The sequence below is a fragment of the Callorhinus ursinus genome, unplaced genomic scaffold (assembly GCF_003265705.2).
Source record: "Callorhinus ursinus isolate GAN/ISIS: 27379988/994484 unplaced genomic scaffold, GSC_fseal_2.0 scaffold10, whole genome shotgun sequence".
NCBI classification, from domain to species: Eukaryota; Metazoa; Chordata; class Mammalia; order Carnivora; family Otariidae; genus Callorhinus; species Callorhinus ursinus.
The window spans coordinates 87239286-87265710 of record NW_027397072.1 but is presented as its reverse complement, the minus strand read 5'-3'; positions in this window follow the sequence as shown (position 1 = coordinate 87265710).

Sequence of the window (26425 nt, the reverse complement as noted above, 5' to 3'; positions counted from 1 at the left end):
CATGGTTGATCTCCCCCTCTGATTCCCCCCTTCATTCTTCCCCTCCTGCTATCTTCTTCTTTTTTTTCTTAACATATATTGCATTATTTGCTTCAGAGGTACAGAACTTTGATTCAACAGTCTTGCACAATTCTCAGCACTCGCCATAGCACATACCCTCCCCAACGTCTATCACCCAGCCACCCCATCCCTCCCACACCCCCACCAGTCCAGCAACCCTCCGTTTGTTTCCTGAGTTTAAGAATTCCTCATATCAGTGAGGTCATATGATACATGTCTTTCTCTGATTGACTTATTTCACTCAGCAAACACCCTCAAGTTCCATCCACGTCATTGCAAATGGCAAGATCTCATTCCTTTTGAAGGCTGCATAATATTCCATTATGTATATATACCACTTCTTCTTTATCCATTCATCTGTCGATGGACATCTGGGCTCGTTCCACAGTTTGGCTATTGTGCACAATGTTGCTGTAAACATTGGGGTGAACGTATCCCTTTGGATCCCTACATTTGTATCTTTGGGGTAAATACCCAGTAGTGCAATTGCTGGATCGTATGGTAGCTATATTTTCAACTGTTTGAGGAACCTCCATACTGTTTTCCAGAGTGGTTGTACCAACCTGCATTCCCACCACCAGTGTAGGAGGGTTCCCCTTTCTCTGCATCCCCACCAACATCTGTCATTTCCTGACTTGTTAATTTTAGCCATTCTGACTGGTGCGAGGTGGTATCTCATTGAGGTTTTGATTTGGATTTCCCTGATTCTGAGCGATGTTGAGCACTTTTTCATGTGTCTGTTGTCCATTTGGATGTCTTCTTTGGAAAAATGTCTGTTCATGTCTTCTGCCCATTTCTTGATTGGATTATTTGTTCTTTGGGTGTTGAGTTTGATAAGTTCTTTCTAGATTTTGGATACTAGCCCTTTATCTGATATGTCATTTGCAAATATTCTCTGCCATTCTCTCGGTGGTCTTTTGGTTCTGTGGACTGTTTCTTTTGCTGTGCAAAAGCTTTTTATCTTGATGAAATCCCAATAGTTTATTTTTGCCCTTGCTTCCCTTGTCTTTGGCGATGCTTATAGGAAGAAGTTGCTGCAGCTGAGGTCGAAGGAGTTGCTGCCTGTGTTTTCCTTTGGGATTTTGATGGACTCCTGTCTCACGTTTAGGTCTTTCAACCATTTGGAGTCTATTTTTGTGTGTGGTGTAAGGAAATGGTCCAGTTTCATTCTTCTGCATGTGGCTGTCCAATTTTCCCAACACCATTTGTTGAAGAGACTGTCTTCTTTCCGTTGGACATTCTTTCCTGCTTTGTCAAAGATTCGTTGACCATAGAGTTGAGGGTCCATCTCTGGGCTCTCTATTCTGTTCCATTTGATCTATGTGTCTGTTTTTGTGCCAGTACTATACTGTCTTGATGATGATAGCTTTGTAATAGAGCTGGAAGTCCGGAATTGTGATGCCGCCAGCTTTGCTTTTGTTTTTCAACATTCCTCTGGCTATTCGGGGTCTCTTCTGGTTCCATACAAATTTTAGGATGATTTGTTCCATTTCTTTGAAAAAAGTGGATGGTATTTTGATGGGGATTGCAATGAATGTGTAGATTGCTCTAGGTAGCATTGACATCCTCACAATATTTGTTCTTCCAATCCATGAGCATGGAACATTTTTCCATTTCTTTGTGTCTTCTTCAATTTCTTTCATGATTATTTTATAGTTTTCTGAGTACAGATCCCTTGCCTCTTTGGTTCGATTTATTCCTAGGTATCTTATGGTTTTGGGTGCAATTGTAAATGGGATCGACTCCTTGATTTGTCTCTCTTCTGTCTTGTTGTTGGTGTATAGGGATGCCACTGATTTCTGTGCATTGATTTTATATCTTGCCACTTTACTGAATTCCTGTATGAATTCTAGCAGTTTTGGGGTGGAGTTTCTTGGGTTTTCCACATATAGTATCATATCATCTGCAAAGAGTGAGAGTTTGACTTCCTCTTTGTCAATTTGGATGCCTTTGATTTCTTTTTGTTGTCTGATTTGTGGCTAGGACTTCTAATACTATGTTGAATAGCAGTGGTGAGAGTGGACATCCCTGCCGTGTTCCTGACCTTAGGGGGAAAGCTCTTAGCTTTTCCCCATTGAGAATGATATTCGCTGTAGGTTTTTCATAGATGGCTTTTATGATAGGGATACCTTCTATGCCTATGCTCTGAACAGTTTTGATCAGGAAAGGATGCTGTACTTTGTCAAATGCTTTTTTTGCTTCTATTGAGAGTATCATATGATTCTTGTTCTTTCTTTTGTTAATATATTGTATCACTTTGAATGATTTGCAGATGTTGAACCAAGCTTGCAGCCCAGGGATAAATTCCACTTGGTCATGGTGAATAATCCTTTTAATGTACTGTTGGATCCGATTGGCTAGTATTTTGGTGAGAATTTTTGCATCCATGTTCATCAAGGATACTGGTCTGTAATTCTCCTTTTTGATGGTGTCTTTGTCTGGTTTTGGGATCAAGGTAATGGTGGCCTCATAAAATGAGTTTGGAAGTTTTCCTTCCATTTCTATTTTTTGGAACAGTTTCGGGAGAATAGGTATTAATTCTTCTTTAAATGTTTGGTAGAATTCCCCTGGGAAGCCATCTGGCCCTGGGCTTTTTTTCCTTGGGAGATTTTTGATGACTGCTTCAATTTCCTTGGTGGTTATAGGTCTGTTCAGGTTTTCTATTTCTTCCTGGTTCAATTATGGTAGTTGATACATCTCTAGGAATGCATCCATTTCTTCCAGGTTATCTAATTTGCTGACATATAGTTGCTCATAATATGTTCTTATAATTGTTTGTATGTATTTGGTGTTGGTTGTGATCTCTCCTCTTTCATTCATGATTTTGTTGATTTGGGTCCTTTCTCTTTTCTTTTTGATAAGTCTGGCCAGAGGTTTATCAATCTTGTTAATTCTTTCAAAGATCCAGCTCCTAGTTTCGTTGTTCTGTTCTACTGTTCTTTTGGTTTCTATTACATTGATTTCTGCTCTGATCTTTATTATTTCTCTTCTCCTGCTGGGTTTAGGTTTTATTTGCTGCTTTTTTTCTCTAGCTCCTTTAGGTGTAGGGTTAGGTTGTGTATTTGAGACCTGTCTTCTTTCTTGAGAAAGGCTTGTATTGCTATATACTTTCCTCTCAGGACTGCCTTTGCTGCCTCCCAAAGATTTTGAACAGTTGTGTTTTCATTTTCATTGGTTTCCATGAATTTTTTAAATTCATCTTTAATTTCCTGGTTGGCCCATTCATTCTTTAGTAGGATGCTCTTTAGCCTCCACGTATTTGAGTTCTTTCCGACTTTCCTCTTGTGACTGAGTTCTAGTTTCAATGCAATCTGATGGTATGCAGGGAATAATCCCAATCTTTTGGTACCGGTTGAGACCTGATTTGTGACCTAGGATGTGATCTTTTCTGGAGAATGTTCCATGGGCACTGGAGAAGAATGTGTATTCTGTTGCTTTGGGATGGAATATTCCGAATATGTCTGTGAAGTCCATTTGGTCCAGTGTGTCATTTAAAGTTCTTATTTCCTTGCTGATCTTTTGCTTAGATGATCTGTCCATTTCTGTCAGGGGGGTGTTAAAGTCCCCCACTATTATTGTATTGTTGTAATTGTGTTTCTTTGCTTTTGTTATTAATTGGCTTATATAATTGGCTGCTACCATGTTAGGGGCATAGAGATTTACAATTATTAGATCTTCTTGTTGGATATACCCTTTAAGTAGGATATAGTGTCCTTCCTCATCTCTTATTACAGTCTTTGCTTTAAAATGTAATTTGTCTGATATAAGGATTGCCACCCCAGCTTTCTTTTGGTGTCCATTAGCATGGTAAATGGTTTTCCACCCCTCACTTTCAATCTGGGAGTGTCTTTATGTCTAAAATGAGTCTCTTGCAGACAGCATATTGATGGGTCTTGTTTTTTAATCCAGTCTGATAGCCTGTGTCTTTTGATTGGGACATTTAGCCCATTTATATTCAGGGTAACTATTGAAAGATATGAATTTATTGCCATTGTATTGCCTGTAAGATGACACTTACAGTATATTGTCTGTGTTCCTTTCTGGTCTATGCTGCTTTTAGGCTCTCTCTTTGCTTTTAGGACCCCTTTCAATATTTCTTGGAGGGTTGGCTTCGTGTTTGCAAATTCCTTTAGTTTTTGTTTGTCCTTGAAGATTTTTATCTCTCCTTCAATTTTCAATGACAACCTATCTGGATATAGTATTCTTGGCTGCATATTTTTCTTGTTTAGTGCTCTGAAGATATCATGCCCGTCCTTTCTGCCCTGCCAGGTCTCTGTGGATGGGTCTGTTGCCAATCTAATATTTCTACCATTGTAGGTTACATATCTCTTCTCTCGAGCTGCTTTCAAGATTTTCTCTTTGTCTCTGAGACTCTTAAGTTTTACTATTAGATGTCGGGGTGTTGACCTATTTTTACTGATCTTGAGAGGGGTTCTCTGTGCCTCCTGGATTTTGATGCCTGTTTCCTTCCCCACATTAGGGAAGTTCTCTGCTATAATTTTCTCCAATATACCTTTTGCCCCTCTCTCTCTTTCTTCTTCTTCTGGGATCCTAATTATTCTAATGTTGTTTCATCTTATGGTATCGCTTATCTCTCGAATTCTGCCCTCGTGATCGAGTAGTTGTTTATCTCTCTTTTTCTCAGCTTCTTTATTTTCAAGCATTTGGTCTTCTATATCGCTGATTCTCTCTTCTGCCTCATTTATCCTAGCAGTTAGTGTCCCCACTTTTGATTGCACTTCATTAATAGCCTTTTTGATTTCGATCTGGTTAGATTTTAGTTCTTTTATTTCTCCCGGAAGGGTTTCTCTAATAACTTCCATGCTTTTTTCAAGCCCAGGTAGTATCTTTAAAATCATGATTCTGAACTCTAGGTCCGATGTCGTACTAATGTCTGTATTGAGTCAGTCCCTGGCATATGGTACTACCTCTTGTTCTTTTAGCTGAGGTGATGTTTTTCATCTTGTTATTTTGTCCAGAGGAGAATAGATGAATGAGAGAACAATATGCTAATTGGTTAACAATGTCCCCAGAATATATACTCTAAACAAACCAGAAAAGACCCAAAACCAGGGGAAAAGAAAGGGAAAGAAAGAAAAAAGAAAGAGACAAAACCGAAAAAGATAACGATAAAAACAAATAAAAACAGAACAAAACAAAAGAACAGAATATGATCAAATATGATCAGGCTAGTGCATAGATCAGTGCTACACGCTAGATTTTGGGTGTATTTTGGTCTGTTAGAAGAAAGTGCCTCCTAAAATTTTAAAGAAAGAAAGACTTATATATGTACAAAATAAGGGTTGATACAATGAGGGGATAGAAGATGACTGTAAAGATAAAAATTATAAAATATTTTATAACAGGAATTGATAAGATAAGAAGTTGTTTGAAAAAAGAAAGAAGAAGATTTAAAAATAAAAAATGGGAGAGAATGTGATCAGGCAGGAGACTATAACAAAGACATACACTAGTGATTTAGGGTATATTTTGATCTGTTAGAAGAAACTGTATCTCAAAAATTTAAAGAGAGAACAACATATATATATATGCCAAAAATAAGGGTATCTACTATGAAGGGATAGAATATGACTCTAAAACTGAAAAATAAAAAAATTTTTTTTTTCAAAAAGGGATTGATAAGATGTTGGTTGAAAAAGGGAAAAATAAAAATAAAAAAAAAAACTGTTAAAAAAATCAACTTTGAAAGACTAATGAATCATGGTAAAAAAGCCATGAATTCTATATGCAGTATTCCCCTAGCGCTGGAGTTCTCCCTTTCTCCTTGATCAGTAAACTTGGTCTTGGTTGACTGTTCTTGCTGATCTTCTGTGGGAGGGACCTGTTGCTGTGGTTCCCAAATGTCTTTGCTGGAGGCTGAATTGCCCCACACTTGCCGGTCCGGGGTAAGCAATCTGCTCGGGTTTGCTCTTGGGAGCCTTTGTTCCCTGCAAGCTTTCCGTACAGTTTTGGAGGATGAGAGTGAAAATGGTGGCCTCCCAATCTTCGCCTGGAAAAGCCAAGAACCTGGGGCCCCGCTCCTCAGTGTGCCCCCAGAGAAAAGCAGACAGTCACTCCCATGTCCCTGGTCTCCAGCCGCACTCCATGCTCACCCAGGCTGTGACCGAGTGTTTCTATCTCTGGCACCCGATTCGGTGTGGAGTCTCCAACCCAGCAGATCCCTGCAGTGTGCTCCCGCGCCACTCCTCTTGGGAAGAAGGGGAGTCTCCCCGGATTTTCCTCTTGTTGGGTTCCTGCTGGAAGAGCAGTGGCCGCACTAGGCTGCAGATCACAGTTTATGGCAACCCCGACCTGAGATCCCACGCCTCGGCTCTGTCTCTGCAGCCGGCTTCCTGCTCCAATACCTGGGAGCTCTGCCACACTCAGGCACCCCCAGTCTTTCTGTGACCCTGAGGGTCCTGAGACCACACTGTCCCACAAGGGTTCCACCCCCTGCTTAGCCACTGGAGCGACGTCCTTCAGTGGAGCTGACTTCTAATAGTTCTGATTTTGTGCTCCACGGCTCTATCACTTGCCAGAAGCTTCTGACATAGGCCCTCTCCCCCACCATCTATCCTCCTGAATATCGCCTCGGATTCACTTTTCCACACGTCCTACCTTCCAGTAAGTGGTCATTTTTCTGTTCAGAGAATTGTTACTATTCTTCTCTTCGATCTCCTGTTTAGTTCGTAACTGTTCAGAATGGTTTGATCCCTTTTCAGCTGAATTCCTGAGACCAGACGATATCCAGGTCTCCTACTCCTCCGCCATCTTGCTCTGCCAGCAGCATAAACATTTAACAATGTTTATTCTTCATATCCCTGAGCATGGAATGTTTTTTGATCTTTTTGTGTCTTCTTCAATTTCTTTCATAAGTGTTCTGTAAGAATGTTTCTAGAGTATAGATCCTTCACCTCTTTGGTTAGATTTATTCCAAGGTATCTTTTGGTTTTTGGTGCTATTGTAAATGGAATTGATTCCCTAATTTCTCTTTCCACAGTTACATTCTTAGTGTATAGAAAAGCAACTGATTTCTGTGCATTGATTTTGTATCCTGCCACATTACTGAATTGCTGTATGGGTTCTAGTAATTTAGGGTTGGAGTCTTTGTGCTTTCCACATAAAGTATCATGTCATCTGCAAAGAGAAAGGGTTTGACTTCTTCTTTGCCAATTTGAATACATTTTATTTCTTTTTGTTGTCTGATTGCTGTTGCTAGGACTTCTAGTACTATGTTGAACAGTACTGATGAGACAGGGCATCCATGTCTTGTTCCTGATCTTAAGGGAAAGGCTCCCAGCTTTTCCCCATTGAGAATGATATTCACTGCGGGCCTTTCATAGATGGATTTTATGAACTTGAGGAATGTTTCCTCTATCCCTACACTCTGAAGAGTTTTAATCAGGAAAGGATGCTGTATTTTGTCAAATACTTTTTCTGCATCAGTTGAGAAGACCATATGGTGCTCTCTCCTCTTATCAGTGTGTTCTGTCACACTGATTGATTTGTGAATATTGATCCACCCTTTTATCTGAGGGATAAATCTCTACCTGGTCGTGATGTATAATCCTTTTAATGTACTGTTGGGTCCTATTAGCTAGGATCTTGTTGAGAATTTTGACATCAATATTCATATTCATCAGGGTTATTGGTCTGAAATTCTCCTTTTTGATGGGGTCTTTGCCTGATTTGTGGATCAAGGTAATGCTGGCATCATAGAATGAGTCTCGAAGTTCTCCTCCTGTTTCTATTTTTTGAAACAGCCTCAGGAGAATAGGTATTATTTCTTCTTTGAATGTTTGGTAGAATACCCCAAGGAGTCCATCAGGTCCTGGACTCTTGTTTTTGGGTGGTTTTTCATCACTGCTTCAATCTGGCTACTGGTTATTGGTCTATTCAGGTTGTCAATTTTTAACTCTTTCAGTCTTAGTAGGTTTCCCAGAATCCATCCATTTCTTCCACATTGCTTAATTTATTGGCATTTAATTGTTTCTATTTCCTTGGTGTTAGTCATGATCTCTCCTCTTTCATTCATAATTTTATTAATTTGGGTCATTTCTCTTTTCTTTTGGATAAGTCTGGCCAGTGTTTTATCAATCTTATTAATTCTTTCAAAGAACCAGCTTCTAGTTTCATTGATCTGATGTACTGTTTCTGGTTTCTAATTCATTGATCTCTGCTCTAATCTTAATTATTTCCCTTCTCGTGCGTGGCTTAGGCTTTATTTGTTGTTCTTTCTCCAGTTCTTTAAAGTGTAAAGATAATTTGTATATTTGGGATTTTTCCTTTTTTTTTTTTTTTTGAATGAGGCTTGGATGGCTATGTATTTCCCCCTTAGGACCATTTTTACCATATTCCATAGGTTTTGGACCGATGTGTTTTCATTCTCATTGGTTTCCATGAATTGTTTAAGTTCTTCTTTGATTTCCTGGTTCACCCAAACATTCTTGAGCAGGATGGTCTTTAGCTTCCATGTGTTTGAATTTCTTCCAAACCTTTTCTTATGATTGAGTTTCAGTTTTAAAGCATTGTGGTCTGAGAATATGCAGGGAATAATCTAAATTTTTTCATATTGCTTGAGACCTGTTTTGTGACCCAGTATGTGGTCTATTCTGGAGAAAGTTCCATGTGCACTCCAGAAGAATGAGTATTCTGCTGTTGTTTTAGTGTGGAATGTTCTGTATATATCTATGAGGTCCATCTGGTCCAGTGTGTCATTCAAAGCTCTTGTTTCTTTGTTGATTTTCTGCTTAGATGATCTCTCTATTGCTGAGAGTAGAATGTTGAGGTCTCCTACTATTAACATATTATTATCAATATGTCTCTTTATTTTGGTTAACAGTTGGCTTATGTAGTTGGCTCCTCCCATGCTGGGGACATAGATATTTACAATTGTTAGATCCTCTTTTTGGATAGACCCTTTAAGAATGATATAGCATCCTTCTGTATCTCTAATTACAGTCGTTAGCTTAAAATCTCATTTGTCTGATATGAGAATTGCTACTCCAGCTTTCTTTTTAGGTCCATTGGCATGAAAGATCGATCTCCATCCCTTCACTTTCAGCCTGGATGTATCTTCAGGTTCAAAATGAGTCTCTTGTAGACAGCATATGAATGGGTTCTGTCTTTTTATCCAATCTGCTAGCCTGTGCCATTTTATGGGAGCATTTAGGCTGTTGACATTAAGAGTGACTATTGAAAGATATGTATTAATTGTCATCATGTTGCCTGTGATGTCCTTGTTTCTATAGATTGTTTCTGTAAATTTCTGTTCTATATCACTCTTAGGGTCTTTCTCGTTTTATAGAACCCCTCTGATATTTCTTGCAGAGCTGGCTTAGTGGTCACATATTCTTTCAGTTTCTGCTGGTCTTGGAAACTCTGCATCTCTCTATCCATTCTAAATGACAGCCTTGCTAGATAAAGTATTCTTGGCTGCATGTTCTGCTCATTTAGTACCCTGAATTTCTTGCCAGTCCCTTCTGGCTTGCCAGGTCTCTGTGGACAGGTGTGACATTATTCTGATGTTCCTTCCTCTGTATGTAAGGAGTCTCTTCTCCCTAACTGCCCTTAAGATGGTTTCCTTGGTTCTAAGATTTGTGAGTTTTACTATTACATGGCAGGGCTTTGGTCTGTTCTAGATTGTCTCTCTTCTTCTCCCTCTGTCCTTCCCTCCTGTACTCTCTCTCTCTGTAAAATAATAAATAACTCTTTTAAAAAAAGGAAAAAAAGCTTTGCCCTTTGGAACATAACAGTTAATTTAGCTGTTAGACCTGCTTTTTCTTTCTTTTTTGGGAGAGGTTATGAGTCAGTACACTTGCTTTTGAATATTTGTCATGAATATTTGCTCAGTTAATGGTCTACTAAAGGGGTTAAGTTATTGAAGACTAAGAAAGGAAGTGGGGGAGGAGCAAGATGGCAGAGGAGTAGGAGACCTAATTTCGTCTGGTCCCAGGAATTCAGCTAGATAGGGATAAATCATTCTGAACACCTACGAACTCAACAGGAGATCAAAGAAAAGAATTGCAACAACTCTCTGAAAAGAAGAGTGATCACTTTCTGGAAGATAGGATGTGCAGAGAAGTGAATCTGAGGCGATATTTGGGAAGATAGACAGCGGGGGAGGGGGCCTCTGTCAGCTGCTACTGGCAAATGATAGAGCCCTGGAACACAAAATCGGAACTTTTAGAAGTCTGCTCCGCTGAAGGATGTCGCTCCAGTGGCTAAGCAGGGGGTTGAACCCTCACTGGGACAGTGCAGTCTCAGGACCCTCGGGGTCACAGAAAGACCAGGGGTGCCTGAGTGTGGCAGAGCTCCCAGGAATTGGAGCGGGGAAGCCGGCTGCACAGAGGGAGCTGAGGAGTGGGCTCTCAGCTTGGGGTTGCCATAAATCATGATCTGCAGCACAGTCGGGCCACTGCTCTTCCAGCAGGGACCCAACAAGCAGCAGATCCAGGGAGATTCCCCTGCCTCCTCCAGGAGGAACGCCTGAGAGCGTACTGCAGGACTCTGATGGGTTTGGAGACTCCTACACAGCATTGTGTGCCAGAGATAGAAGTGCTTTGTCACAGGCTGGGTGAGCACACAGTGTGGCAGGAGACTGCGGAGATGGGAGTGATTGACTGCTTTTCTCTGGGGGGCGGCACTGAGGAGTGGGGCCCCAAGTTCTCGGCTCCTCTGGGGTGGATATTGGGAGGCCACCATTTCACTCTTGTCCTCCAAAGCTGTACAGAAAGCTTGCAGGGAACAAAACCTCCTGAGAGCAAACCCCAGCAGATTCCTTAGCCCAGACAGGCAAGGACAGGCAATTCCGCCTCTGGCAAAGACATTTGGGAACCACGGCAACAGGCCCCTCCCCCAGAAGATCAGAAAGAATAGCCAGCCAAGACCAAGTTTACCAATCAGTGAGAATGGCAGAACTCCAGCACTAGGGGAATACTGCACTTAGAATTCATGGCTTCTTTAGTCTTTCAAAGTTAATTTTTTTTGAAATTTTTTTCCCTTTTTCAACCAACATCTTATCAATCCCCTTTTTAAAAAAATCTTTCTTATTTTTCATTTTTAGAGTCATATTCTATCTCTTCATAGTATTTAACCTTATTTTTGGTATATATATAAGCTGTTCTCTCTTTAAATTTTGGAATACATCTTCTTCTAACAGACCAAAATATATCCTAAATCTCTAGTGTATGGCTTTGTTCTAGTCTCCTGCCTGATCACATTCTCCCCCGACTTTTTTTTAAGCTCTTCTTTCTTTTTTCAACCAACTTCTTATCATCAATTCCTTTTATAAAATATTTTATAATTTTCATCTTTACAGTCATATTCCATCCCTTCATCATATTAACCCTTATTTTTGTACATATATAAGTTTATCTTTCTTTAAAATTTTGGGAGACACTTTCTTCTAAAAGACCAAAATACACCCAAAATCTAGTGTGGCATGATCTATGCACCAGCCTGATCACACTTGATCATATTCTGTTTTTTTTTTGTTGTTGTTTGTTTTTATTGTTTTTTTCTCTTTTTTTCTATTTTCTTTCTTTCCCTTTCTTTTCCCCCAGTTTCAGGTCTCCTCTGATTTATTTTTATATTTATCTGGGGATGTTGTTACCGTGTTAGCATTTTGTTCTCTCATTCATCTATTCTCCTGTGGACAAAACAACAAGATGGAAAAAATCACCTCAAAAAAAAGAACAGGAGGCAGTACCAACCGCCAGGGAGCTAATCAATATGGACATTGGTACAATGTCAGAACTAGAGTTCAGAATGATGATTTTAAAGATACTAGCTGGGCTTGAAAAAAGCATGAAGATATTAGAGAAACTCTTTCTGGAGAAATAAAAGAACTAAAATCTAACCAAGTTGAAATCTAAAAGGCTATTAATGAATGCAATAAAAAATGGAGGCTCTAACTGTTAGGATAAATGAGGCAGAAGAATTAGTGATATAGAAGACCAAATGATGGAAAATAAAGAAGCTGAGAAAAAGAGAGATAAACAATTATTGGATCACGAGGGTGGAATTCGAGAGATAAGTGATACTATAAGATGAAACAATATTAGAATAATTGGGATCCCAGAAGAAGAAGAAAGAGAGAGAGGGGCAGAAGGTATATTGGAGCAAATTATAGCAGAGAACTTCCCTAATGTGGGGAAGGAAACAGGCATCAAAATTTAAGAGGCACAGAGAACCCCTCTCAAAATCAATAAAAATAGGTCAACAGCCCGACATCTAATAATAAAACTTACGAGTCTCAGAGACAAAGAGAAAATCCTGAAAGCAGCTTGGGAAAAGTGATCTGTAACCTACAATGGTAGAAACATTAGTTTGGCAACAGACATATTCACAGAGACCTGGAAGGCCAGAAAGGACTGGCATGATATATTGACAGCACTAAACGAAAAAATATGCAGCCAAGTATACTATATCCAGCTAGTCTGTCATTGAATATAGAAGGAGAGGGGCGCCTGGGTGGCTCAGTTGTTAAGCATCTGCCTTCAGCTCAGGTCATGATCCCAGCATCTTGGGATCGAGCCCCGCATTGGGCTCTCTGCTCCACGGGAAGCCTGCTTGTCCCTCTCCCACTCTCCTTGCTTGTGTTCACTCTCTTGCTGTGTCTCTCTCTGCCAAATAAATAAATAAAATCTTAAAAAAAAAAAGAAAATAGAAGGAGAGAAAAAAGCTTCCAGGACAAACAAAAACTAAAGGAATTTGCAAACACCAAACGAGTCCTACAAGAAATATTGAAATGGGTCCTCTAAGCAAAGAGAGAGCCTAAAAGCAACATAGACCAGAAAGGAACACAGACAATATACAGTAACAGTCACCTTATAGGGAAAACAATGCTACTAAATTCATATCTTTCAATAGTTACCCTGAGCATAAATGGGCTAAATGCCCCAATCAAAAGACACAGGCTACTAGATTGGATAAAAAAACAAGACCCATCAATATGCTTTCTGCAAGAGACTCATTTTAGACCCAAAGACACCCCCAGATTGAAAGTGAGGGGTGGAAAACGATTTACCATGCTAATGGACACCAAAAGAAAGCTGGGTGGCAATCCTTATATCAGACAAATTAGATTTTAAACCAAAGACCATAATAAGAGATGAGGAAAGACACTATATCCAACTTAAAGGGTGTATCCAACAAGAAGATCTAACAATTGTAAATATCTATGCCCCTAACGTGGGAGCAGCCACTTATATAAGGCAATTAATAACAAAAGCAAAGAAACACATCAACAACAATATAATAAGAGTGGGGTACTTTACAACCCCCTCACTGAAAAGGACAGATCATCTAAGCAAAAGATCAACAAGGAAATACAGGCTTAAAATGATACACTGGACCAAATGGACTTCACAGATATATTCAGAACATTCCATCCCAAAGCAACAGAATATATATTCTTCTCTAGTGCCCATGGAACATTCTACAGAATAGATCACATCCTAGGTCACAAATCAGGTCTCAACTGGTACCAAAAGATTGGGATTATTTCCTGCATATTTTCAGACCACAATGCTTTGAATCTAGGACTCAATCAGAAGAGGAAAGTTGGAAAGAATTCAAATACATGGAAGCTAAAGAGCATACTAGTAAGGAATGAATGGGTCAACCAGGCAATTAAAGAAGAATTTAAAAAATTCATGGAAACCAAAGAAAATGAAAACACAACTCTTGTAAATCTTTGAGATGCAGCAAAGGCAGTCCTGAGAGGAAAGTATATAGCAATACAAGCCTTTCTCAAGAAACAAGAAAGGTCTCAAATACACAACCTAACCCTACACCTAAAGAAGCTGGAGAAAGAACAGTAAATAAAACCTAAACCCAGCAGGAGAAGAGAAATTATAAAGATCAGAGCAGAAATCAATGTAATAGAAACCAAAAGAACAGTAGAAGAGATCAACGAAACTAGGAGCATGTTCTTTGTAAGAATTAACAAGATTGATAAACCCCTGTCCAGACTCATCAAAAAGAAAAGAGAAATGTCCCAAATCCAGAAAAATATGAATGAAAAAGGAGCAATCACAACCAACACCAAAGATATTCAATCAGTTATAAGACCATATTCTGAGAAACTCTATGGCAGCAAATTAGATAATCTGGAAGAAATTGATGCAACCCTAGAGACGTATGAACTTCCAAAACTGAACCAGGAAGAAATAGAAAACCTGAACAGACCTATAACCACTAAGGTAATTGAAGCAGTCATCAAAATTCTCCTAACAAACAAAAGCCCAGGGCCAGATGGCTTCCCAGGGGAATTCCACCAAACATTTAAAGAAGAATTACTACCTATTCTGAAACTGTTCCAAAAAATAGAAATGGAAGGAAAACTTCCAAACTTGTTTTTTTGAGGCCACCATTACCTTGATCCCCAAACCAGACAAAGACCCAACCAAAAAGGAGAATTACAGACCAATATCCTTGATGAACATGAATGCAAAATTCTCACCAAAATACTAGCCAGTAGGATACAACAGTACTTTAAAAGGTTTATTCACCACGACCAAATGGGATTTATCCCTGGGCTTCAAGGTTGGTTCAACATCCGCAAATCAACCAATGTGATACAATACATTAATAAAAGAAAGAACAAGAACCATATGATCCTCTTAATAGATGCAGAAAAAGCATTTGACAAAGTGCAACATTCTTTCTCGATCAAAACTCTTTGGGGGATAGGGATAGAGGGTACATACCCCAATATCATAAATCTCATCTATGAAAAACCCACAGCGAATATCATTCTTAATGGGGAAAAACAGAACTTTCCGCCTAAGGTCAGGAACAGGGCTGGGATGTCCACTCTCACCACTGCTATCCAACATAGTATTAGAAGTCCTAGCCATAGCAATCAGACAACAAAAAGCAACAAATGGCATCCAAATCCACAAAGAAGATGTCAAACTCTCACTTTGTAGATGATATTTTATGTGGAAAACCCAAAAACTCTACCCCAAAACTGCTAGAACTCATACAGGAATTCAATAAAATGGCAGGATATAAAATCAATGCACTGAGATCAGTGGCATTCCTATACCCCAACAGTAAGACAGAAGAAAGAGAAATTAAGGACTTGATCCCATTTACAATTGCACCCAACACTATAGGATACCTAGGAATAAATCTAACCAAAGAGGCAAACGATCTGTACTCAGAAAACTATAAAATATTCATGAAAGAAATTGAGGAAGATACAAAGAAATGGAAAAACGTTCCATGCTCATGGATTGGAAGAACAAATATTGTGAAGATATCAATGCTACCTAGAGCAATCTACACATTTAATGCAATCCCCATCAAAATACCATCCACTTTTTTCAAAGAAATGGAACAAATCATCCTCAAATTTGTATGGAACCAGAAAAGACCCGAAACCCAGAGGAATGTTGAAAAAGAAAAGCAAAGCTGGCGGCATCACAATTCTGAACTTCAAGCTCTATTACAAAGCTGTAATCATTAAGTCAGTATGGTACTGGCACAAAAGTAGACATATAGATCAATGGAACAGAATAGAGAGCCCAGAAATGGACCCTCAACTCTATGGTCAGCTAATCTTCAACAAAGCAGGAGAGAATGTCCAGCGGGAAAAAGACAGTCTTTTCAACAAAGGTGTTGGTAAAATTGGACAGCCACATGCAGAAGAATGAAACTGGACCATTTTCTTACACCACAAACACAAATAGACTCAAAATGGTTTAAATACCTAAATGTGAGACAGGAGTCCATCAAATCCTAAAGAACACATGCAGCAACCTGTTCGACCTCAGCTGCAGCAACTTCTTCCTAGAAACATTGCCAAAGCAAGGGAAGTAAAGGCAAAAATGAACTATTGGGATTTCATCAAGATAAAAAGCTTTTGCACAGCAAAAGAAACAGTCCACAAAACCAAAAGACAACCGACAGAATGGGAGAAAATATTTGCAAATGACATATCAGATAAAGGGCTAGTATCCAAAATCTAGAAAGAACTTATCAAACTCAACACCCAAAGAACAAATAATCCAATCAAGAAATGGGCAGAAGACATGAACAGACATTTCTCCAAAGAAGACATCCAAATGGCCAACAGGCACATGAAAAAGTGCTCAACATTGCTCGGCATCAGGGAAATCCAAATCAAAACCTCAATGAGATACCACCTCACACCCATCAGAATGGCTAAAATTAACAAGTCAGGGAACAACAGATGTTGGCGGGGATGTGGAGAAAGGGGAACCCTTCTACACAGTTGGTGGGAATGCAAGCTGGTGCAACCACTCTGGAAAACAGTATGGAGGTTCCTCAAACAGTTGAAATTAGAGCTACCGTTCGATCCAGCAATTGCACTACCGGGTATTTACCCCAAAGATACAAATGTAGGGACCCGAAGGGGTACGTGTACCCCAGTGTTTATAGCAGCAATGTCCACAATAGCCAAACTGTGGAAAGAGCCAAGATGCCCATCGACAGATGAATGGATAAAGAAGAAGTGGTATATATACACAATGGAATATTATGCAGCCATCAAAAGGAATGAGATCTTGCCATTTGCAACGACGTGGATGGAACTGGAGGGTGTTATGCTGAGTGAAATAAGTCAATCAGAGAAAGACATGTATCACATGACCTCACTGATATGAGGAATTCTTAATCTCAGGAAACAAACTGAGGGTTACTGGAGTGGTTGGGGGTGGGAGGGATGGGGTGGCTGGGTGATAGACATTGGGGAGGGTATGTGCTACGGTGAGCGCTGTGAATTGTGCAAGACTGTTGAATCACAGATCTGTACTTCTGAAACAAATAACGCAACATATTTTAAGAAAAAAGAAAAAGAAGAAGATAACGGGAGAGGAAGAAAAGGGGAGTATGTCAGAGGGGGAGACGAACCATGAGAGATGATGGACTCTGAAAAACAAACTGAAGGTTCTAGAGGGGAGGGGGGAGGGGGATGGGTTATCCTGGTGATGGGTATTGAGGAGGGCACGTTCTGCATGGAGCACTGGGTGTTATGAACAAACAATGAATCATGGAACACTGCACCAAAAACTAATGATGTAATATATGGTGATTAACATAACAATAAAAAATTAAAAAAATAAAAAAAATTAACAAGTCAGGAACTGACAGATGTTGGCAGGGATGCGGAGAAAGGGGAACCCTCTTACACAGTTGGTGGGAATGCAAGCTGGTGCAGCCACTCTGGAAAACAGTATGGAGGTTCCCCCAAAAATTGAAAATAGAACAACCATACGATCCAGCATTTGCACTACTGGGTGTTTACCCCAAAGATAAAAATGTAGGGATCCAAAGGTGTACATGCACCCCTATTTTTTTATCAGCAATGTCCACAATAGCCAAACTATGGATAGAGCCAAGATGTCCATCGGCAGATGAATGGCTAAAGAAGATGTGGTATATATATAATTGAATATTATGCAGCCATCCAAAGGAATGAAATCTTACCATTTGCAATGATGAATGGAACTGGAGGGTTTTTTTTTGAGCAAAATATGTCAATCAGAGAAAGACATGTATCATATGATCTCACTGATATGAGGAATTCTTAATCTCAGGAAACAAACTGAGGGTTGCTGGAGTGGTGGGGGTAGGAGGGGTGGGGTTGGTGGGTGATAGACATTGGGGAGGGTTTGTGCTATGGTGAGTGCTGTGAATTATGTAAGACTGTTGAATCACAGACCTGTATCTCTGAAACAAATAATACATTATATGTTAAAAAAAAAAAAGAAGAAGATAGCAGGAAGAGAAGAATGAAGGGCAGAAAATCAGAGGGGGAGATGAACCAGAGAGATTATGGACTCTGAGAAACAAACTGAGGGTTCTAGAGGGGAGGGGGGTGGGGGGATGGGTTAGCCTGGTGATTTGTATTAAGGAGGGCACGTACTTCATGGAGTACTGGGTGTTATATGCAAACAATGAATCATGGAACACTACATCAAAACCTAATGATGTACTAACCTAGTGATGGCGATTAACATAACGTAATAAAAATATGCAATAAAAAAAAGAAAGAGAATTGAATCTCTTCATGAATACAACGGAAATAGTATCTTCAACACTGACTACATTAATTTGCTTTTGGGAACTAATAATTTACTGCATCTCTGATCCAACTGCAGTATTGAAATCTTGGTTACTTTTCATGGATTCCTAAAGCTTTAGTCTTAATAGTTATATAATGTTTTGGAGAAATAATTTATCATTCTCTCAGTGTATCCTGTTCAACTAAATAAATTGTATAGACAACATTAATTTTGTTAATTTAACAAAAATGTTAATTTTGTTAGGACCTTTGTCAATGCATCTGATACTTCAAGATATACAAATTTATGGTGAAGTATATAGATTTATGATTATAATCTCTAGAAATCTACAAATAATTGAGAGACCATTTCAAATAGGTTTTCTTTCTAGTTCCAAGGGTATAACATCATGTGAAAAGTTGACGCTACTGAGGGTGGTGTCACCTGATGCATGGAAGCAGAATAGAATACAAATATGTACATACCTCCAAACATATTTACTGATTGAACGTTGAGAACAGTATATATCTTAATCATGCCAATTAATAAATATATTTTCCTTTTTTTTTTTGGTCAAATGAAGAGTAGGATCTTTGTTCCACATCTTTGACTTTCTTTTTATTCTACATATTAGGAAACATTTTAGAGTAACTGAGTTTTAGGAAAAAGTATCTGAGTGAATTTTTCTGATGAAATGCATTTCTGGGAAAAGAGTATGCTCCCTTTTCAATCAAACTGGAATTTTTGTCATTTGTGTTAGCTCTTTCCCACCCTGCAGGCTTCAGGATGCCCTTCTTTTATTGCTTTTTACAAATTATAACCATAAATTAACTGAACACTGAAAGAAAGAAGTGTGGGATTGACATTGCATTATTTATCTTTTTTACCTTTTCAATAAGTTTAAGATTATAGCAACTTAGGACAAACTATGGGGGGAAGATATAGATGCTGTTGTCACAAGGGACACCATATTCTTTTGTTGAGAATCAAGTTTACCTTTAACAGGACATATTATATAATCTTTTCTCTGTAATTTTTAAATTTTTTGAATTAAGTTAAAAAAAAGTTATGAACATGGTACATCTTTTTGTGTGTGTGTGTGATCTTCAATTTCTTTCATCATTGTCTTATGGTTTTCAGAGTACAGGTCTTTTACCTCCTTGGTTAAAATTAGGAAATTGAAGAAATATAATTTTTAATTAAAATAAAAAAAATTTAAAATTGAAATTCACATAACATAAAATGAACCATTTTAAGGTGAACAATTCAGTGGCATTTAGATCATTCTATAATGCTGTGCAACCATCACTACCATCTAGTTCCAGAACACTTTTGTTACCCCAAAATGAAATTCTATATCCTCTAAGGTGTTTGTTCCCAACCCCCTTGGCAGCTTCCTGAGTGTAATCTGAAATTGGCCCCCATACTCAGAGGGCAGGGAGGGACCTAAGAAAGAGGCAGGTCACACCAGGTTGGTAGGTGGCAGTTTTAATAAGCAAAGGGGATGTATATGAGAAGCAAGACAAATGGATCCCCTCCCCTGCCTGCCTATTGAATCTTAGAAGTTTATCATAGAAACCTTAACTGGGTTCAGTCACATATGTTGTGCAGGTGTTCTCAGCACCACATCTGTAGCTCAAGGCTGTGTACTTGGAGCAGCCTCCTGGAGTGGGGAAGGCAAGCAGAACCCTCATTCCCAGCACTGGGGAGGGAGTGAGGAGCTCTGAAGTCCAGCTCACCAGACAGTCCATGGTCATGTCTTTTAGATGACCTCCTCAACATAAGCTGTCATTCCCCATTCCCTCCTGCCAGCAGCTCCTGGTAACCACCAATTTGCTTTCTGCCTCTATAGATTGAACTATTTGGGTTATTTCATATAAATAGAATCATATAATTCTATGTGACTTTTTTGTGTCTGGCTTCTTTTGTTTAGCATAATGTTTTAGACATGCATCTACATTGTAATATGTATCAGTACTTTATTCCTTTTTATGGCTGAAAAATATTCCATTGTATGTATATGCAACATTTGTTTATGAATTCATCCACTGTTGGCCATTTGTCTTGTTTCTATGTTTTGGCTGAAGTGACTAGTTTTTCTACAAACACTCGTGAAGAAGTATTTGTTTGAGTACCTGTTTTCAACTATCGTAGGTATATGTATAGAAGGGGAATTGCCAGATCATAAGGTAATTTTGTGTTTAACTTTTCGAGGAACTGTCAAACCATTTTCCATAGTGGCTGCACATTTTACTTTCCCACCAGCAGTGTACAAGTGTTCGTTTCTCCACATCCTTGTCAACACTTGTTATTTTCCATTCTAAAAATTATAGCTATCCTAGTGAGTATGAAGTGGTATGTCATTGTGGTTTTGATTTGCATTTCCCTAGTGACTAATGATGTCAAATATTACCCTTTTCAATGGGTATATTAGGAATCAATCAAAAATTTTAAATATGCTTTGCTTTTAATCCTTTTTTAAGGACATGCAATGTATAATGATATTTTGTAATTTCTTCTGCCTGAGTTTTAATGTTTCAATTGGTAACTTGCATGGTTAAATATTTTTATATAGTGTATGTAATTTGTATATTTAATACTATATATCTATATACGCACATATGTATATATATATTTAAATAAGAATCTGTTTAATTTAGACCACTTTGGGGAGAAGTAAAGAAGAGGTAAAATCACTTCAGAATTATCTTAGAGCATTATCAATACATACACACCACCTGTAGCTGTATTTTCAAAAGTTCCTTAATTCAAGGAAGTCAGGAATTGTATGGGCACCTGGGTGGCTCAGTTGGTTAAGCGACTGCCTTCGGCTCAGGTCATGATCCTGGAGTCCCGGGATCGAGTCCCGCATCGGGCTTCCTGCTCAGCAGGGAGTCTGCTTCTCCCTCTGACCCTCTTCCCTCTCGTGCTTTCTATCTCTCATTCTCTCTCTCTCTCAAATAAATAAATAAAATCTTTAAAAAAAAAAGGAAGTCAGGAATTGTAGAAATTCAGATAATATATGGAGGAAATGCTCCAGAATAGAATTTCCTAAAGGGAGTTCAGCAGGTTTTTAAGGCTTGCTAAAGGCAAATAGAGCCACATAGTTAAATAAGGATGGGAAACATGGCATTTTGGATTGTCAAAGATACATATATGTGTAATATGTGTGTGTGTATACATATATATGTATATATAATTTTCCTTATTTACCTTAAATTGCTGCAAGAAAATTATTTGCTATCAGAAAAGAATGACAGCCTCCTAAATATTAGCAAATATTTAAAAATTAGCAACTGAATACTGCTGAAGATGCATTTAAGTGGTCATAACTCACCCATTGCTGATGGGAGGGAAAATTGGTATAATATATTTTTGAAAACAATTGAGCAGTATGAGACTTAATGAGTTTAAGCTCATTGAGCCAGTAGTTACATATCTGGAAACAAACCTTAATTAACTTAGAGACAAAGGCTTATGTACAAAGTATTTACTGCATTGTTAAATTAAAATGGCAAAACTGCAAAATTCTCTCATTGTTAGGAGTGGTTGAATGAATAATCAGTCACTAAAATTATGTGTACAAATAATTATTGACAAAAGAAGAAAATGTTTGACAATAAGTCATTATGAGTGTTTTCATGTTGTGCTCACTGGATAAACATTTTACATGGGTTATGTCTGCTAAGCCTCTCAAGAAGTCTTGGTGCTATTGGGCTATTCTTGCATATATTTTATTGAAGAAACTTTAGAGGCACAATGGTGTTCAGTAATTTGCAACTAATAAGAGGTAGGGTTGGGATTTAAAATCGCATCCTGTTATTGCAGTGCCTGGACTCAGCCACTGTACCATTTTACTTTTTCAGGGAACTCAAGTGTCTTGTCCAAAGTAACAAGGCCAATAATTAGTGAAAGCTGGCACTATGCCTGAACAACAGCAAATTTATAGACTGGGCCTGCAACTGAGTTGCTTATGGTATCTCAAAATCTCCGATGAAGGGGGTCAAGTAGGGGAACATAGTATTTTCAAATATTTTAAGAACCATAACATGAAGGATGAAGTGGACAGACTTGAGTATCTCCAAAGAGCAGAATTATCACATGCAGATTGAAATTTCAAATAAACTTCAGCAAATTGCGTGTAATTCAGATATTTAAACAATTAGAGTCATTTGGCTATTAGGCAGGAAGTCTTAAAAGAAAGTAACATTTTGACTGGAAGCTAACAGACCCTCTTTTAGGGATATTGTACTAAGAATTTCTGCACTGAGAAAGATGCTCCTCTTAATTTTAGGAACCTACCAAAATGCCACGATTCTTATTCAGAATGTTAACCTAAGCATAAACATTATAAACTAATATTTGGAAAGCACTTGACATTATAAGTATTTACCTTTAAAGACAAACTGTATCAATGTTATAGGCAAATATATATATATATACACCCACACAACATATATATATACACAATGAATAAGTTAAATAACACTAATTATAAATAGATACAAAAATTTTAAAAAAATATGAATTTTTGATAATAGGTGGTATCTTTTCTGGGGACCAACAAACTATAATGTGAGTCTGGTCTGTGTCTGTATGGTAAATAAACCAAGAAGTGTTTTTAAATGGTTGTTAAAACAAAATAAAACAAAACAAAACAAAGGAAGGTATTTAACAGAGACTGTATGTTCTCTGTAATACCCCAAATGTTCACCATCTGTTCTTTACTGAAAATATTTGCTGACCCCTGCCATCCATTAAACACACATTATACAGAACAACTTAAAATATTTTTCTCTAGAAGATTAAACAATATGTTGCCATCTGAATTTGCTTTTTTCATCTAATATCCAGCAGAACTGTGAACTTGCACTTTGGACACTAGAGGGAGACTTGAATTTTTTTTAAATTAAAGCATTTTCCACACACTGACAAAGAAGGCTCAACTGAGAACCTGTTCAAACCTTGCGATGAGCACAGAGTGATGTGGTAATATGTTTCCGAGATAAGATGTCCCAGTGGCACTGACAAAGTTTTCCTCAAGTTGGCCTTCAATAGTTGCAGTAAAAATGGTGTTTTTCTAAACCTGGCTGACGGCCCTGTGTTAGATTCCCCTTATCCTCCTCAGACCCATTTGGCCTCCCCAGTCTCTGGTTTTGGCTCTGAGTGCCTCTGCTGGTCCTGCTGAAGGTGCCAACTAACTGTCCCTCACCTCCTGCCCACACTGCATATCACTGCCTCCTGTCTCAAGGGCTTCCTTCCATGCCCAGGTATGTGCAGCCAGAAATAGGAAAGTTCTAAGAGATGAACCTCTGACCAATAAGAGTGGGGAACCAGTGGATAAATTATTCCTCCTTTGCCTTTTCTGGGGGGCAGTTCTGGCATGCTTTTTCTATTTTTTTTTTTGGAGGTGTTTTCATGGATTGAGCAATCAGTCACATTTAGCAAGAGCTAGATGGGTAATGTGTCTTTGTGTTGGCTCTCTTGTCCTGGTGTCATTGACCTTGTCCATCACTTCTGCTGCATGGGATTATACTCTTAATAAGATAATAGTTCATAAGCTGTCTACTTTAGGCTCAGCTTTTTGAGAAACCCAGCTAAGAGAGGAAATGAAAAAAAAAAAAAAAGAATCAGGCTGTACTGCTCTGGAATCAGTCTGGTTGCTTGTATTTTGGTGTTAGTACTCAAAATATATCCTCATTTTTCCATACACTGGGGAAGAATGCACTGTGCTTCAAATATATTGAATGGTTTGTTTGTTTTTAGAGGGAGAGAGAGAGCACACCCAAGTGTATGAGGCAGGGGGCAGAGGGAGATTGAGAATCGAAAGCAGGCTCCACACTCAGCGCAGAGCCCAACGCGGGGCTTGATGCCATGATCCTGAGATCTTGACTTGAGCCAAAATCAAGAGTTGGACACTGAACCGACTGATCCACCCAGGTGCCCCTATATTGAATAGTTTTAACATAATCACTTAGGTCAATTAATAAAGAAGTCAAGTTCACGAAGTTAAGTGATGTTGACTATACAGCCACTAACTCCTGCTTTCTTCTGGGGGCTGATTTGCCTCTGTTTCTCATGTTTCCAGAAGGAGCATCAGTGATTATAAAACAGTATCCTATTCCCTGGCCAAAGGCACCTTATTAAAGGTGAACCACTCAGAGTCCTTTCCCAGAAATGTGGATTTGGGCTTAGGAGACTGTAGCTCGGTTGGCACCTAGTCTGTGTGGCTCAGATATGAACCCACTCTTCCTCCCTTCAAGTCAGAGCTTCCTTTATTAGAGGGAAAAACTGAACAGCTGGCACTGTATTTTATTTCTAGGATAAAAATTGTAAATTTTTGCCACCTTTCTACTAGTCTTTCATTTAAAACATATTTTCTTGAAAATTGTTTCATGTTTGTTACGAATTTTTAAAAAAGACTTTTAATAGAAGGATATCATACAAACAGAAAAGTATCTTAGTTATAAGTAAACAACTTGATTAAATTTTACAAAGTAAACATACAGCTGTAACCGTCACTCTGATTAAGAAAATGAACATTACTGTCTTGCAGGATTACACCCCTTCATGTCCCCTTCTTTGTACAACTCTTCTCTGCTGCCCTGCCATCAAGAAGGCCACTATTGTAATTTCTAACCCTAGATATTAATGTTGTCTTTTTTTGGGGGGGGATAGAAAGAGCATGAGAGAGAGAAAGTGGGGGTAGGGGCAGAGGGAGAGGGAGAGAGAATCTTAAGCAGACTCCATGATGAGTGCCGAGCCTGACGCAGGGTGACTCTGTGATCACGACCTGAGCCGAAGTCAAGAGTCAGATGCCCCACCAACTGAGCCACCCAGGTGCCCCTAATATTGTCTTTTAAAAAATACATTTTATTGAGCTGTAATTGCCATACAGTACTATATAAGTTTAAGGAGTTCAGCATAATGATTTAATTTAAATATATTATGAAATGATCACATGTTCAGTTAACATCTATCATCTCATATAGATACTAAAAATGCTTTTTACCTTGTGATGAGAACTCTTCAGATTTATTCTCTTAACAATTTTCATATATACCATACAGTGGTGCTAACTAGAGTCATCATGTTGTACATTACATGCCTAGGACTTGTTTGTTTTATAACAGGAAGTTTGTACCTTTCGACAACCTCATCCAATTTTCCTCCCCCTTCCCCCTGGTAACCACAAACCTGATCTCTTTTTCTATGAGTTTGTTTGTTTATTTGTGTTTAGATTCCACATATAAGCAAGATCATACAGTGTTTGTCTTTCCTGTCTGACTTATTTCACTTAACATAATGTCTTCAAAGTCCACCCATGATGTCAAAAATGGCAGAATTCTTTTATGGCTGAATACTATTCTGTGAATATATATACCATATATTCTTTATCCATTCATCTGTTGATGGATACTTAGGTTATTTCCATGTCTTGGCTGTTGTCAATAATGCTGCTAAGTACATGGGGGTGCAGAGAGCATTTTGAATACAGAAGTAGAATTGCTGGATCATATGGTAGTTCTATTTTTAATTTTTTGAGGAATCTCCATATTGTTTTCCACAGTGGTTGCACCGATTTACATTCCCACCAACAAAGGTACCCTATTCTCCACATCGTCACCAGGATTTATTCTCTTGTCTTTTTTTCCTTGTCTTTTTGATGATAGCCATTCTAATAGGTGTGAGGTGATATCTCATTTGATTTGCATTTCTCTGATAATTAGCGATATTGAGCATCATCATTTCATAAACCTGTTGGCCATCTATAAATCTTCTTTGGAAAAATGTCTATTGAGGTTCTTTGCCCATTTTAATTGGATGAGGATGGTGATGATGATGATGATTTGCTATTATTATTTGCTATTGAGTTGTAGAATGTCTTTGCAAATTTTGGATATTAAACCCTTTTTAGCATATGATTGTGAATATTTTTTTCCATTCTGTAGATTGTTTTTTCATTTTGTAGAGTCTATCTTTTTGCTGTGTAGAAGATTTCAGTTTGATGTAATCCCACTTATTTATTTTTTATTTTGTTGCTTGTGCTTAAGTATCACATCCTATAAATCTTTGCCAACACTCATGTCAAGGAGCTTTTTTCCTTTGTTTTCTTCAGAGAGTTTTACATCTGTGGTCTTACATTTAGGTCTTTAACCCATTTGAAGTTAATTTTTAGGAGTGGCAAAACATAGAGGTCTAATTTCATTCCTTTACAAGTAAATATCTCATTATCCTGGCACCATTTATTGAAGAGACTGTCTTTTCTTTATTGTGTATTCTGGGCTCTTTGTCATATATTAGTAGACTGTATTTGTACAGGTTTA